Here is an 11,880-nt window from a genome sequence, read left to right as displayed (position 1 = left end):
GGACTTGTACATAATAGGTGCTTAATAAATGCTTCTTGCTGTTTGTCAAGTTAGAGTCCATTAAATTTGTTATAATTTGTTATTTATGACCTTTTTAACTTCTGAAAAATATATTTGTGACATAAAGCTGTGAAGACAAAACTTATGTTCCTGTATAGTTTTCATCAACTAGGTTATAAAGTAGATAGAGTTCTGAACCTGAAGTCAGGAGGATCTGAGTTCAAATTTGGTTTTACATACTTGCTAGATGTGTGACCTTGGGCAAGTCCTTCAATGTTACCTCAGTTTCCTCAATTGCAAAATAGGAATGATAACAACCTACTTCTCAGAGTTATTATCAGGATCAAATGACATGAAATTTGTAGAGTACTTAGCATATCTCTGGCATTTAGGAGGCATGTAATCAATGCTTATTTCCTTCCTCCCTCTCTTCCTCCCTTCTTCCCTCCCTTTTTTTTTTTTTTTTTAGATTTTTGCAAGGCAAATGGGGTTAAGTGGCTTGCCCAAGGCCACACAGCTAGGTAATTATTAAGTGTCTGAGGCCAGCTTTGAACTCAGGTACTCCTGACTTCAGGGCCAGTGCTCTATTCACTGTGCCACTTAGCTGCTCCTCCTCCCTTCCTTCTTTCTTTCCTTCCTTCCTTCCTCCCTCCCTCCCTTCCTTCCATCCTCCCTCCCTCCCTCCCTCCCTTCCTTCCTTCCTTCCTTCCTTCCTCCCTTCCTTCCTTCCTCCTTTCCTTCCTCCTTTCCCTTTCTTCTTTCTTTCCTTCCTTGCTTCCTTCCTTCTTTCCTTTTTCCTTCATTGCTTCATTCCTTCTACCTTCATTGCCTCCTTCCTTCCTTCCTTCCTTCCTTGCTTCTGTCCTTCCTTTCTTTCCTACATAAGAGATATATTGTAGGGCAGTGAATAGTGTGTTAGACTTGAAATCAGGAAGATTTAGATTTAAACTGTACTCTGGCACTTACTAACTAAATTGCCATGGGTAAGTCACTTAAAGTCTCTGGGTCACAGGTTTTTTTTTTGTCTGTAAAATAGAGAAAATAACTATAAAATTGTTATAAGACTAACATGAGTTAATCTATGTGAAATTCTTTTGAAAAAACTGAGGACATTGTATTAAAGTCAATTATTATTATTATTACATAATTATTACTGTTCTCTCCTGTACTCAACTTTGCACTTAAAGCTTACCATAAAGTATGATAATAGATGCTGACTTGCTTTGGAAGATATGAACAAAATTCCCCTGCTTCCTGTTGCAACATGGTGTCACTTTAATGGTGATTTGCTGGCTTACTCTCATGAGCACTGTGAGGTAACAATATCAAATGTCCCATCTGGTTGGACAACTCCTTTGCTAGACTCTTCAAGGAGAATTGATGCCTGCTTGTCCTCAAAATATCAATTGATTGCTATGTGTTTAAGTGCCTAATATGTGCTAGATAATGTAGTGGGTACTGTTGTGACAAAAGCAAAACAGTCTTTGCTCTGAAGGTGTATAAAATCTATGAAAGGAAACATAGTATATTGACATAGATTTCTCTTTAAGTAACTGTTCTACAAATCCCTAGACCCTTAGTTAGTCCTTGTAATTTATAAACGTATGTTTACATGCACGTATGTATTTTGTATGCACACACTCACATAACATATCTTTATAACATTTTTATTTTTACATTATATAAAAGAATATCTAGGGCTAGATAAGGATCTTGGAATTTATAGCATTGTTTATTATATGTTTGTTTGTGCATATATATATTTGTGTATATATGTAAGCAAACACATATATTCACTTGCAAGGGAAAGAAAGTAAATGCTTAATTAAAAAGGGAAAAGTTGGGTTTTTTTCATCAAATACATACAAAATCATGCAAGATAATTTGAGGGCAGGAAGATATTGGTCTTGGGGGGAATTAGTAAAATTCATCTAAGAGCTGGTAATTGAACTGATTTGAGAAGGAAGTTATGGAGTCTCAGAGAGGGAGGTGAGAGGGGAAAACATTCTGATGAAGAGAGAAGTCTATTTTAAGGCATAAAAGACAAGAGACAGACTGTGATATATAAGAAACAGCAAACAAGCCATTGAATAGGAAAATAGAGTGTAGGAGGGGAAAGTAATCATAATAAACCTGGAAAGTTAAGCTGGGTTGTGAAAGGCTTCAAATGCCAAACAATAGATTTGCTATTTTATCCTAAAGGCAAAATGGAGCCATTAAACTTCTGGAGTTGAGAATGACATGGTCAGATCTTTGCATTGGGAACATGATTTTGGCAGGAGGATGAATTTTAGTAAGGAGGAATAAAGTGGTAGTTTTGTGGTCATTTCAAAAGAACAGAAAAGATGAGGCAGCTAGGTGGCATACTGAATAGAACACTGACCCTGGAGTCAAGAGGATACGAGTTCAAATCTAACCTCAGACACTTAATAATTGCCTAGTAGTGTGACTTTGGGCAAGTCACTTAACCCCATTGCCTTGCAAAAACCTAAAAAAAAGATAAAGAAGGAACTATAGTTAAGAGGGTGGAAGGCTATATTAAGGGATTTTATTTTGTGATTTTATTTTTTTTAGAATGGGAATATCCTTTTGTAGACAACAAAGATAGAGCCAGTAGATAGGGAGAAGATGAAGATGAGAGTTGGGGCAGGACATTTTAAAAACAACCTCCTGGGGAGGAGAGAGGAAATAAGAATGACTGAAGTAAATGGGCTGGTCTTTTTGGGTAGAGGGGACCACTTCTTAATCAGATTCTGAATAAAGAAGGAGAAAATATAGGATGTTGTCTAAAGGGTTTAGCTTACAGAGAAGTGGATAAGAAAGTCTTCTGCTAAGAGGAGGAACATAGCTTGGGAGGAGTGTGACAAAGTAGCAAAGAAATTAACTGCAGTTGAAATTTCAGACAACTAACTCATCCACAGAATTGCTCAGAGTTAGAGTTGGATGTTTTAATGAAGATTTGGGAAGAATCCATTTCATCCTATGTATCCCTCTCTATGACTCAGACTAAACTTGGTTGGCTACAAAAATACACTCCCCCCCACAAAAAAAATGTATCACCAAATTCTGCCTATATGATGTCATACAAATAACAAAGAGAAGCAGTTTTGCTGAAAATATTAACTAGAAAGATGAAAAAAATACTATATCCAATGCTTTTAAAATTCCAATATATGGAAACAGGTATTTAGTGGCAGGTAATATGTTGGAATCTTCACTTCATCAAAGGTGAAAATTTGCCATTGTTATTATTCAATTGAGTCCAACTCTCCATGACCCCATTTGGGATTTTCTTGGCAGAGCTACTAAAAGGGTTTGCCATTTCTTTTTCCAGTTCATTTTATAAATGAGGAAACTGAGGCAAAAATGGTTAAGTGATTTTCCCAGGGTCACAAAGTTACCATCTGAGGCTGGATTTGAATTCAGGAAGATTTGCCACCTACCTGTCTCTGCCATCTAATTATGAAAAACCTAATTAAAATTGTTGGGGGGGATAGACAGGTGTGTATAACTATAATTTCACTGGTGTAGAGAACTCCTACTTTGGAAAGTGTCTTCACTATTGCAGACTCATTCATAATTAATAGCCTTAGATAGTTAACTAGGAGACACTGGAAGGTTAATTCACATAATCATCGAGCCAAAAATTGGCTTGCCTAAAGTCACACAAGCTAGGACTTGTCAAAAGCATGATTCTAATCCAGGTCCTTCAGCATTCATTATGATGAATTACCTCTCCAAATAAAGTCATATTTCATTTAAAAAGCTTAATAAAGATCATTCTCTGATTTAGGAAGTGATATGTTTGGTGCTAATGTAATGAACAAGGTGATCTCAGGTTTACCCCAGATTCACTAGAAGACAGTGAGCAAATTTATTACCCTAATTATTGAGGTATAATGCAACTATGGTTGCTCTTGCTAGTTAAAAGTCAGATTAGATTCTTTTTCCTCCTAGAACAGTGAGAATACAAATTAGGAAATCAGATATGGTAGTTATAATGCAATTTAGTTAATGTGGGCTACTTTTCTTAAATCAGTGAAAGAGTATCTATTGAGAAAAAAGACTTCATTTTCTGTTTATAAATAGTTATGGCTTGGTGCATAACAATAGCTCTATCTCTGCTATTGCAGTGCATTTAAAACCCCAAATGATGACTGTATTGAAAAAGAAGTGAGAGAAAATCAATAGATTATTGCTTCAGTGGAGCTTACAACAGTGCTGATTAGAGAACACAAATGAATTGCATAATAGTAAAATAACTATAAACTTGGTATGGATTTAAGCCCATGTTAAGACCATTCTTAACCACATTGTATCTTTAGAAAACATGCATTGAAATTAGAACAGCAAATTAAATTTATTCGACCGCAAAATCTAATACATAAGAAATAGCATTTATTAATGATCTGGAAGAGGGAGCAAATAGCATGTTAATGAAAATTGCTGATGATACTAAATTGGAAGGTGTAACAAACAACAATGTGGACAGAAGTGGGCTACAAATGGACCTTAAAAAGTTAGACGCCATAATGGTGGTGGTGGAGAAAAGACTAAGTTTAAATGCAAATTTTTATAACTCAGAGAAATTTAAACTTTCAAAAGATCAAAAAGTTTGGGAATGTTAACCATGGAAGCTATATTGGAAGATAACATAGGTCAAGAAATAGAGTTAGTGATAAGTAATAGAATTAGCTCAAGGCAGAACTGGACTTTATGAAGACACTTTAGTCCTAGGGACAATTAAGAACAATTGGAGGCTGGGAAGAGTGCTAAAATGGGTATGGAAATGAAGAGAGTGAAGAAAGAACAATGAACATATCAATCTATCAATCAAGAGGCAATTAGAACCCACTATATACCAGATACTGTATACCAAGCAAGCACTGGCATCACCTTCCTCATGTCATGGTCTTCTTTGAGAACAAAGGACAAACAGCAGCATCAGTATTGGGAGCCATAGATGTTAAGACAAAAGTGAAACAACTTGTCCTTGAGCTTGCAGATGTAGTTTAAGCAACTCCTCTGAAATTGCCACTATCCTCAATTAGGCCCTGGGCTAGTGCAATAACCTGCTGGTGGGGTTGCCTTTCACCAATCTCTCCCCACCTCAGTTTATCCTCCACTCAACTATCAGCTACTGAAGCTGATCTTATTCAATTAAACAGATCAGACCAAGTAATTCTCCTACTTAATAAACTTCAGTGGCTTCCTATCATGCCCAGGATCAAATATAAAACCATCTACTTGGCATTCAAATCCTTTCCTAACCCTTTCCTCCTCCCTTCTCAGTCTTATAACTCACAATACTCCCTTCACTTCAACCCAGTAGCACCAGCACCCTGGCATTCCCTCCCACATGACATGCCATCTCCCCTATCCTAGGCATTATCCCTGACTGTCCCCCACGGCTGGAATGCTTTCCCTCCTTATCTCTCCCTTCCTTCATGTCCCAGTTAATACCTATCTTCTACTTTAAGCCTTTCTGCATCCCCATAAATTCTAATGCTTTCCCTAAGCCAATTATTTCCAATTTATCCTGTATATAACTTGTTTGTCTATAAATTGTTTTCATGTAGTCTCTCTCTCCCCCGTTAGCTTGGAGGCTCCCTGAGGTGAGAGGGGTTTTTTTTGCCATACTTTCTATCTTTTGTTTAGCAGATGCTTTAAAAACTCATTGAACAATTAACAATTAATAATCCTCTATCAATATTTGAAGTTAAAGATAAATAACTTTTATGTTTGAGTTTACATATATTGCTCATCTTAACTGCATGATAATCCAGTGAGATAGATATTACAAAGGTTATTTTTCCATTTTATAGATAAGGAAACTGAGGCTCTGGGAATTGAATTGACTTATTTCATGGTCATCTGGCTTTTAGAAGTCAGATGAGCAATTTGAATTCAGATCTTTTTTCAAAAATCTATCTGTGGGGGCAACTAGCTGTCGCAGTGGATAGAGCACTGACCCTGGAGTCAGGAGGACCTGAGTTCAAATCTGGACTCAGACACTTAATAATTACCTAACTATGTGATCTTGGGCAAGTCATTTAACCCATTGCCTTACAAAACAAAACAAAACAAAATTATCTGCAATCCATATATTGTATAAAGCTACATTGTCAATAAATTGATGTGGGATAACAGATTTAGAGCTAGAAAAATAATCTTAAAAATCTAGTTCAATTCTTCTCATGTTAGAGTTGAGGAGAAGACAGAAAAGGTCAAACAATTTGCCCAATGTCACACCACTAGTAACATGATTAACTCTAAAGTTAACTCTTATCTGCTCTATGCCACTGAAGCTGTTAATTGACATATAATAAGGAAATATAATGTGAAGTTTTAGACTTAAAAAAATGAACCATTTAAATTACTTCCCTCTTTCCCCTGTCCCTTTCCCCTCCAATCCCTCTTTGTTGGAATCAACAAACTTAAGAAGGCCCTTCCTTCCTATCTTTATTTTAAATGGAAAGATGAATGACATCACTGGATAATGACAAGGGAGGTGATGGAATGACTACTATTCCTACAGAAGTAATGGGTCTCAGTGAATTATCTGTAACCTGAGACCCATATACTCCCAAGGAGTCTATAGATAGATTTCAGGTATTCATGTACTTGGATGGGGGGAAGAAATACACTTTTATTTTTGCTAACCTTTGGTTTTCTTTGTAATCTTGTATATTTTGTTTTACATATTTTAAATTATCAGAGAAGAGGTTCATAGGTTTCAATGGATTGCTAGAGGAATCCATGACATAAAAAAGGTAAAGAATACCTAATTTATATGAACCAATCTCCTTACTCCTCAGTACTTCAAAAAGGTTCTCATTTCATAATATTCTCTGTAGGCTTGGGAGGATAATCTTTGTATATGAGATTGTTTCATCTTCATTAGATTCCTCCTTCAAAGAAAAGAAAGGACTCAGCTTTTCCAAAAAGGTAAGCTTCATTATCAACAAACAATTATTGAAGACGAACTCTGGAATCATTTCATTCTCTGTCTTTCACAAGAAACAGGGAAGATTGTCTGATTCAACACCAAAGGCACCTGAAGCATCTTCCAGGTAGGTATTTCATCTACCTGAAATTATCTCTGTGAGGAACGACTCAATCACATTGTTTTTCACTTATCAATTGATTTCTGAGGCAAGAGAGAACCTGTGTCCCAGTTCTTCAAAGTTCAATCTCTCTTAAAAAAAAGGTAAGGAAATAACTTTTCTTTCCTTTATCTTAAAAACACTAACCCTTTATCTTATTAAACTAAAATCACTTCTTTATTATTTGGATAAGTGAATGAGATTTTTCCCTTCAATGGAATTTCTCCATTTGAAGAGAATATAACATTTAGAAAACAATTAACAAGATGATTTTTAGCCTCTAACTGGGGGCTAAATTCTTGAAGTCAGTATTTTTTAATTTCCTTGATTTTCCTCTCATTTTTACCCCTTCCACACATTTTAATATGAGAAAAAAATTACAGGAAGAAAAATAAGTACTACCATATTCAGAAAATGTGTTTTCTATATTAATTTAGACTTTTTAAAACCTTGAAATACATTAACATAAGCCATAAGGAAAGGGAGGTATCTAGTAATATAAAATACTCTTAAAATAGAAGTTAATTGGGGATATATTGGAGCAAATTAAACCCTTTTTCAAAATGAGAAATTGATGCATAGAAAACATTTTGATACATATTGTATTTTTCATAAAAATCATACTTAAAGTTTTATCACAGAGTTGAGTCTAGGTTTTCAAAAACTATAATGGTAGAATATAAGACTTTAAGTATAGACTTGTAATAGACAGCATCTGCCATTTAAGAACCAATCTAAGGACACTAGGTGGTGAATTTTGGGGCCAATGTGGCTGATGAAACCAAAAATAGTACAGAAAATCCTGGGTATCAAAGTGTAAGAAAACAAGACAGGACACTCAGATTTATATATTTCTTACTTTGTCTGGAAATATTAATTATTTAATTTAATTATTCTTGAAGTATGATCTTTGTCTTATAATCTAGGTTTTGGAACAGTATGTGAAGAAATAAATTATATATATATATATATATATATATATATATATATATATATATAGTGTGTATGTATGTATGTATGTATGTATGTGCTTATCCATGCAAATTCCTTTGTCATTCCAAGGAGGACCTGTAAATGCGCATTCTATTAAGCTGTGATAAAGGACAGCTCAGGGCAGCTAGGTAATACAGTAAATAGAGCACTGGACCTGGAGTCAGGAAGACCCAGGTTCAAGTTTGACCTCAGACACTTACAGTTGTGTAATCCTGGGTAAGTCATTTAACCCTATTTACCTCAATTTTCTCATCTGCAAAATGAGCTGGAGAAGGATATAGCAAATCACTCCAGCATCTTTGCCAAGAAAAACCCCAAATAGGGTCTTGAAAAATGAGACACAGTTGAAACAATTGGACAACAGTTCACAGCTCTACCTTGGAGTGGCAAATAAATGAATTGGCAAAGCTGGTTTCATTGGATGCCAAAAGGAAACCAGACATCGTTTCATTGGACATGGTCATATTGCTTTGCAATGCTTATAGAGATGTAATTATCAACATAATTACAATAGTCTTTCATCTCAGTTTCTATCAGCAAAGAGTTGCTCTCAGATGAACTCTTCCCTCCTGCTTTTCCCTGTCACTGATGTTGCCTGGGTCTCTATACCCTTCATTCCCCAGTCGTATACTATCACCATGATGAAACTTGGGAAAGCTGTTAAAAAACAAGATGGGCAATGAAAATAGCTCTTCCTCCTAAAGGAGGGATGAAGATGAAGAAGAAAGTAGTGAAGAAGTTGTGGCCCTTCAGATGAAGGGCAAGAAAGCTGTGGCTACATTAGCAAAAAAAGTACAATCAGATAAAAAAAGCTGTTGTTGCTAACGGATCTGCAGAAAGAAGTCATGACTCAGTGAGCAGAACTAGAACATTGTCCACATTAATAGCAACATTGAGAGAAGATCAACCATGATGGACTTGGCTCCTCTTGGCAGCTCAATGATCAAGGACATTTCTAAAAGACTTGGATGGAGGATGCTATCCACATCCAGAAAAAAATTGTGGAGTCTGAGTGCAAACCAAAGCATACTATTTTCATTTCTAAAAACCTGCTTTATGGTTTTTTCTTTCTCATGATATTTTCCCTTCCAGTTCTGATTTTTCTTTCACAACATAATGTGGAAATATGTTAAACATGATTATACATGTATAAATTATATTGGATTATTCACTGTCATGGAGGGGGTGGGGGAGGAAGGGAGAGTGGTAGAAAAATGTGGAACTCCAAATCTGAGTTTGAACTAAAAAGATGAATGTTGAAAACTATCTTTGCATGTAATTGGAAAAAATAAAATAAAATAACATCCAAAGAAAAGAAAGAAATCATGACTCCTAGTGAGAATGTCTTCATGCCCCAGACAAGAAAATTACTTCCCCAGGAAAGGCTATCATCAGAAAAGACCAGAAGAGAGCCATTTCAACTAAAGCAACAGACTCCAAACTCTTCCTCAAAGGAGTAAAAAATAGGAAGAACATCAAGATCTTTCTTGACAGTGAATCTGAAGAAGAAGACAGTGAATATGAAGAGAATTAAGAATTAAGAAGATGAGGAGAATTAAGAAACACTGAAAGCCATAAAAATGAGAGCAGTTCCAGAAAAATCAGAATCTGAGGGTGAGGAAGAAGAGGGTAGTGATGAGGATGAAGAAGATAAGAATGATAATTAAGAAGAAGCTATGGGTACCACATCTGTTGAATGGTAGAATACTGCTGTGAAATCTGCCCTTGGAGGATCTGAGAAAGCCATGGAATCAGCATAGGAGGAGAAAGACGAAGAGGAGGAAAAGTGAGGAGGGGAGAAAGAAAAAGAAGTTCCCATCAAAAAAAAAAGCACCAAGGGAACAGAGAAAAAAATGAAATGGGCAAATAGAAAACCCCCAGAGTCAAGAAATAGAAATTGGGAACTGAAACATCTACAAATTTTAAACTTTTTGTCAGTAACCTGAACTTCAACAAAACCATGGCTGAGCTAAAAACTGGCATCACAGACTTCTTTACAAAAATAGTCCTTACAATTGTGGAAGACCACTTTAGTGCCCCCAGGAATTTTGACTGTTTGGAATTTGAACCTCCTGATGACTTGCAAAAAGCTCTGGAATTCAGTGGCTTCTAAGTCCTTGATTCTGAAAAGAAACTAAAAAAAAAGCAAAGAAGAAAACAAAAAAAAAAGATTGAAATACAAGAACATACTTTGTTAAAAATTTGCCTTATAAAGTAACTCAGGAGTAAGTTAAGGAAGTGTTTGAAGATGCTTTTGAAGTTAGACTAGTCTGCACCAAGGATGGAACACTCAAAGAAATTGCCTACATGGAATTTAAGATGGAAGCAGATGTGGGCAAGGCCTTGGAAGAGAAACAGGGAGCTGAAATTGATTATCAGGAGCTCATTTTGGTCCACATAGGGGAGAAAAATCAAGGACAAGTGTATTCGAGAAGTGACAAGAATGTTTCTTTGAGCAAAAAAATAACAGCAAGTTAGCAGACTAAAGACACTAGTGCTGAAGGACCTTGCCTAGAATACCATTGAAGAAAGTTTGCAGGAAATGTCTGAGAAGTCAATATCTATCAGCATTCCCCAGAAGAAGCAAGGCTTATTCAAAGTGTGTCCACCCATTGAATTTGCCTCTGTGAGAGGTACAAAAGAAGCTTTGAAATTTTGTAAAATACAGAAATTGAAGGCAGAGTTATCAGGCTAAAGAGAGAGAAAACAACTAATGAACCCGTCAAGGAACCAGACCCACAAAAATTTGTTTGTTGAAAGTCTCTCTGAAGACACACACCCAAAAAAAGCATTCAAAGATTCATTTCATGATTCTGTTGATGCCAGGATAGTCACAGACAGGGAGGCAAGGTCATCTAAAGGCTTTGGTTTTCTGTTTTTTAACTCAGAAGTTAAAGCTGCAAGAGGCCATGGAAGACAGGGAGATTGATGGAAAGAAAATATCTGAACTGAACCAAACCCAGTGGCTTCAGAGGACGTGGTGACAATCATGACAGAGGTAGTCATGGAGGGTTCAGTAGCTGAGGAGGTGGTAAAGGAGACCAAGGGGACTTTGATGACCAAGGTGGAAGAAACTTGATTTTGGGGTAGTTTACAAGGATACTGAGGAGGAAAAGAAGGAAAGAAGAGAAAGTTTGAATACCTTCTCCCTCATTTTCTTTTCCCCTGTTATTTGGACAGACTCTAAAGGTTTTCTCCCATCATCTAATCACTGACAGAGCCTTCTGAGGATATTCCAAGAAAAACATGCAGACCTCTGGGCTGAAATTTCAAGGGAGAGAAGCTGTTGGTTTTGACTGGATAAATGTTTCATATTTATATTTATAGTTATATTACTGAGATGAGTGATAGTTATAGGAGTTAACCTCTTTGTCTTTGAGTTGTCTTGACTTTATAATGTTCCACCCCATTTGCAAAACTATTTTTTCCTAAAAAAAAGAGATGAGAATAATAATCCTAAAATCCATTACTGAGCATATATTAGGAAAATTCTATAAAGAACTTTGACAGGGTTTTCTAAAACAAATAAGCATATATGTTGATACTTGATGGCTTTAATGAGAAGGAGAACAATTAAAACTATGTTTGAAAATGCAGGTTAAGATTAAGAAATTTAAAAAGTCAAAGGTTTGAAGCCTACTCAAAGGGCTACATCTATATATTATGAATACTTTCTTCAAGAAAAGAGCCAAATAGTTTTGAAGGATTCAAGGATCAAATGTTATCTTGCAAAATTTAAAAAATATATCTGAATAGAGATGAAATAACTAGATACTAATAT

At 35.8% G+C, this 11,880-nt stretch overlaps 1 pseudogene; it reads left to right on the top strand.

The window, feature by feature from the left end:
- Window positions 1-9,679: 9,679 nt before the first annotated feature.
- Window positions 9,680-11,123, top strand: LOC141506218 (nucleolin pseudogene; annotated as a pseudogene).
- The last annotated feature ends 757 nt before the right edge of the window (window positions 11,124-11,880 follow it).

Source organism: Macrotis lagotis, chromosome 1, assembly GCF_037893015.1.
Source record: "Macrotis lagotis isolate mMagLag1 chromosome 1, bilby.v1.9.chrom.fasta, whole genome shotgun sequence".
Classification (NCBI taxonomy): Eukaryota; Metazoa; Chordata; class Mammalia; order Peramelemorphia; family Peramelidae; genus Macrotis; species Macrotis lagotis.
The sequence above is the reverse complement of the archived record's forward strand: the minus strand, read 5'-3'. Positions and strand labels throughout refer to the sequence as shown.